Raw genomic sequence first — 5,629 nt, 5'->3', positions numbered from 1 at the left:
AGGAAGTCGGCGAAATTTCATTGATTCGAATTTTGTGCCGATTGGAGCTGATCGAAGGAAAAACCCTGCGACAGCGGCAATGTAACATTGTCTGTAAACAACGCAGGAACCAACGAAAGCCCATTTTTCAATGTCGTCTATTTTTTTCACATTTTTTGTGTCCCTTTTGTATCCTTTTCGTGAACCTGATGCTTCAATAATCACATGCTCATGTCAGTTTCACCTTGACTGCATTAGCTTTAATTTCAGAACCAGACGGTTCAGGGAAATGAAGTAGGTTGAGTGACTGAGGTACCAGTGGGGCAGCACATCATCACCAAAGATCCCACAGTGTTGTGGTTCAGTGGTTAGTAGTGCTGCCTCAACGGGATCCAAAGTTCGATTCCAGCCTCGGTGGACTGTCTGTGTCGAGCTTGCACATTCTCCCCGTTTCTGCGTGGGTTTTCTCCGGGTGTTCCAGTTTCCTCCCACAGTCCAAAGATTGTGCAGGTCAGATGTGTTGGTCATTCTAAATTCCCCATAGTGCACTTGTCAGAGGGGAAATGTTTCTGATTGGGTTACTCTTCGGAGGGTTGGTGTGGACTTTTGGGTCCGAAAGGTCTGTTTCCATACTGAAGGGAATCGAATAATCACAGCAAAAGTAGAACAGTTGAGTTAAAGTTCCCAAGGTACGTATTGGTCACGTGACAGGTTCGCTGTCTGCGGCTCTCGTCACGCAGTTGGTCAGCGCTGAATACTTAAAAGTGCATAACATGCCAAGGCTGTAAGTTCAATGCTTATCTAAAGATGCTGTTACTGACATTGACCAGGGATTATTGAAGATCAGACTGAAGCGCAGTTGAAAAGAATGTTGAATAAAGTAGCATTTATTTGAATACTCTAGTTTCTGACGTAGGGAAAAGTTTTGCCTTTGTTAAACATGCCAATTATGAACAGAAAATCTGCAAATATTCCCCACGTGAATATTCATCGGTGGATAGAGAAACAGAGGTGAAGTTTTAGCTTGATGACCTTCCTCAAATCGCTGACTCAGAGCTGGATTACATCCTGGGAAAGTCTGTATAAATCATTTCATATCATTCAATTTCCTGCAAGCTGCACAGTTCATTCATAAAATCGAAAGTATTAGATTTATCTCTTTGTAGAGTTTGACTGTTGTCAGTAAACCTGGTAAAGGATCTGGGCAAGTAGTTTTGCTGTTGGGAGAAATAAAGGGTCAAACTGGAATAAGTTTGAGTCTTGACACAGGATTTTTCAAGCGGAGATAAAAGTGTATTAAATAGACTCACTCCCCTTTCCCTTGATTATGATCAAATTTTCAAGACAACACATGGCAATGATAATGATGTTTACATCGACAGACCAAATCTTGCTCACTGGAGACACCACAGTATTACAGATCAGGAGAGCGGGGGAGATGATGATCCTTGTGGAAACCTGAGACAGTGAGAGAATTAGTCCCACACTGTTAGTCTCACTTTTCTCATAAACTAGTTAGTCAGCGGACTGAGCTGACAGACGTCCATTCAATGCAGAGCGAAACCAAACAGCTCAGTGCATTCACAGTATATAATATTTCATGTTGAATGAGTTGCTGCACCTTCCAACTCCACTAGCTCTTCTTATACTTAACATTTTCTGTTGCAGGTGTCATGCAGTTTTTTTTCACATGAATGTTAACGAATTCAGGAACGTTTCCTTTTTTTTTAGATTTTTTTAGATTAGATTACAATGTGGAAACAGGCCCTTCGGCCCAACAAGTCCACACCGACCCGCCGAAGCGAAACCCACCCATACCCCTATATTTACCCCTTACCTAACACTACAGGCAATTTAGTATGGCCAATTCACCTGACCCTGCGCATCTTTGGTCTGTGGGAGGAAACCGGAGCACCCGGAGAAAACCCACGCAGACACGGGGAGAACATGCAAACTCCACACAGTCAGTCGCCTGAGGCGGGAATTGAACCCGGGTCTCTGGCGCTGTGAGGCAGCAGTGCTAACCACTGTGCCACCGTGCCGCCCCATTTTGCATCCCCATCCAGGCAGCCAGAATGACTGTCGCTGTTTAATTCTCCCCGTATCTGCGTGGGTTTCCTCCGGGTGCTCCGGTTTCCTCCCACAGTCCAAACATGTGCAGGTTAGGTGAATTGGCTGTGTTAAATTGCCTGTAGTGTTAGGGGCATGAGTAAATGTAGCGGAATGGGTCTGGGTGGATTGCGCTTCAGCGGGTCGGTGTGGACTTGTTTGGCTGAAGGGCCTGTTTCCAAACTGTAAGTAATCTAATCGAATCTAATCCAATCTAATTCACCCCTTGTCTGCCTGCACTCGCTTTTCAAATATTCTTGAATCCGCTCCTAAAATGATTCTATTTCTGAAAATTCATCTCCGAATTCAATAACTCTCAGAATAAAAAATGCCTACTCCAAACTTCTTTATCGTGCCCCGATGGGTTTGAAGTTCTAACCTTTAGTTTCCACTCACCTAAACGAGGAAATTTCCCTCGTATTTACTCTTAACAACTTCACATAAGATGGATAACTTCTTTTCGGGCATAACTCCGTCTTTCCTGATTTCTCCCGCATTATTCCTTATCTATGCCACCATCCCATTAACTCCTCTCTTTTCGTTTCTAGTGGCTTCATCTCCCAGTACACCTCATTTCCATCGTTTCTGACGACATGGTATCATGGCCGTATCATTCCTAACGTCTTTATAGTCCAGTAAATACTGCCCGTGTCTATCATCATGTCTTTATATCCCTGTATATTTCAACCTGAGAAAGGATGCTGGGTCTAATTCAATTATGAAAACTCACCACTAAGCTGTGCAATCTTATTACCGACATAGGAAAGGTGGAAGCAATTTCAATTACAGCTGAATGGATTGGTTGCAACAGAATCGTGTCAAATCCCAGTCACATACTTGACTGTTGTTCTTATAGTTATTTCTTCTCTACGTGTGCTGAAGTATCACAGTGAGGGATCAATTACTATTGCCAGACATACACAAGGGGACATATGAAATGCGGAAGTTGTGAAATCAGAGCAGTTTGTATTGACATGCCATTCACTGTTCGAATATCAGGCTTAGGAATTATACAAAGAGCGATTTTGAACGAAATTTGAGCAGGGAAGTTTACCGCATGATGTTACACCATATTGTGTGGTTACTTTGTTGTTTACCTCATTTGTATGTTTTGCCTCTTTGGGGATTTTGAAGTTATCCCCTCTATACAAACGTTCCGTGCTTTTGCACCATTATACAAAAGATGCAGTACAATAACACCCAACACTGCTTGCACAGATATTGACCCCTGGAAACAGCTCTGTGCATTCTCCTCGACACTGGAAAATAATTTGCTGCATTCCCGCTCTTATTGGTCTTTTCATTACATCGGCTTCTGGTCTTCACGGAATCCGATTAAGCAGATCTTGTCACTGAGTCATTTGTGTTCAGATCATGTGAGCAGAATATCACAGTCCATAACCCAGAAGTCAGACCATACTCAGGGAACGGTCCTCTGCTTTTGATCATTTCATGAACACCAGGAAGAAATATCTATGCTCTTCAAAATTTACTAACCTGTTTTTCAGAAGCAAGGTAAACAGTTCCAGGTTTCTGCTTTTGTTGTCACACGGACCAAGGTTGTAAATGCTGGAACCAATTGTGACTGTCCGCTCTCCCATATCCATTTTCTCCCCAGGAAGTGTTAAGATGATGGTATGAATCGGATTCTTCTAAAAAGAAGAATACTTTTGTTATTAATTTCTGGTTTATGGGCCCACTAGGCTCCCGCTAGGCCTCTGTATATCGCACTGACAACAGCAGTTTCCAGCCGTCTTCAGCTTTTTTGTAGCAAGTACCTTCGAGCATGACATCAAAAGATGTTCGCTGTGACTGTGTGACACTCTACCAATGGAGACAGCTCTATCAATGGAGGCAGCTCAGTCCGCTGGGATGGGATAATTTCTGCAATGTGTCCTGCGGATCAGATACAGTGCACTTTATCATTCAGATCATACAGAGTGAGAGCGCTCGAAAAGGCCAATTGGTCACTCGTACCTGCGTCAGCTCGGGAGTTATAAAATATGGGTTAAAGCAGAAACTCGGGATTTGATCAGGTTTCAAGTGTTCACGTGAGACAGGAAACAGAAAAAGATAGACCGTGAAGCGATTGGGATCTGACTACAGGAGCAGCAAATAGGTTGCACATCGCAGAGGAGAGCTTTGAAGTATTGAATTCTGGTTGATGGGCTGATCATACTTTCACTTGGCCACGCTGCAGCAGAAGATAATATGTCAATGTCTCTTGGAATTGTCATGTCATAGGCAAATATCACCGTTAAACTGCTGTAAGTTCCTTTTTCCAATGTGATGACAGTCTGTATGTAAAATAGCTTAAATATTTAATCCTTTCTCATAAACAAGTCCATTCCATCTCATTGTGTTGTATTGTCTTCTTTCCACTTTACCTGTTATCGTGCCTGCACTGAAGTTGATTTGCTCCTTCTGCATGTCTTTTCCAGTCTGGGTGATATGATGCAGTTGTACTGATCCACCGCCTGACAGAATTTTCCACTTCACTTCAGCCTGCCCTAACTTCGCTACAGGATACCATTCCCGTTGTTTAGATGTTAAGCGCTCGTCTCAGATCCAGCCTACCCTCACCCAAAATAAATGCAAAACTCAGTCCCACTGTGATCACTGCAATCCGGTAAATCTTCACTCCGAGGTCATTGATTATTCCTAGGAGAAAGTTGAGACTGCAGATGCTGGAGATCAGAGTCGGGAGTGTGGTGTTGGAAAAGCACAGCAGGTCAGTCAGCATCCGAGGAACAGGAGAATCCACGTTTCAGTCATAAACCCTTCAACAGGAATAATGCTTGTGAGTCGGGACTGAGAGATAAATGTTAGGGTTGTGGGGTTTGGGGGATGAAGCTGGGAAAGCGATAGTTGGATGAAGATGAGGGAGAAGATGATAGTTCAGAAGGAGCAGAGATGGAATGGGTCCAGAGCGCGGTTCCAAGTTTGAGGCTTGGAACTTGGGGGAAGGGAAATGAGGAAACTGTTCAAATTGATACTTATCCTGTGCGGTGAAAGAGTCCCAAGGCGGAATATTTGGCGTTCCTCCACTATGCATTGGGTGGTTGTGGTTTGGTGGTGAACGAGGCCCACGACCTTTACGTCTTTGACGGAATGGGAGGAGGAGTTGAAGTGTTCAGTCACGGGGTGGTAAAGTTGATGGCTGCGAGTGTCCCAGAGATGTTCTCTGAAATGATCTGCAAGAAGGTGTCCTGTCTCCCTGATGCAGAGGAGACAACACTGGGTGCAACGGATGCAGTAGATGACATTGCAAGCGGTAAAGGTGAATTTCGAACGGATGTGGAAGGATCCTTTGGGGCCTTGGACGGAGATGAGTGAAGTGGTGGGCGCTCGTGTTACCCTTACCCTTCCTGTGGTGGTAGGGAAAGATTCCAGTAGTGGGGTGTGGGCTTATTTGGGGTTGTAGACCTGACGAGAGTTTCGTGGAGGGAATGTTCTTTTCAGAATGCTGATAGGGATGAGGAGGGAAATATATATCTGATGATGGGGTGTGTTTGGAGATGGAAGAAGTGGTGGAGTCTGA

The sequence above is a fragment of the Chiloscyllium plagiosum genome, unplaced genomic scaffold (genome assembly GCF_037043375.1).
Source record: "Chiloscyllium plagiosum isolate Xiang-an unplaced genomic scaffold, Cpla_swu_hap1 HiC_scaffold_39, whole genome shotgun sequence".
NCBI lineage: Eukaryota > Metazoa > Chordata > Chondrichthyes > Orectolobiformes > Hemiscylliidae > Chiloscyllium > Chiloscyllium plagiosum.
Note: the sequence above shows the minus strand (reverse complement) of the source record.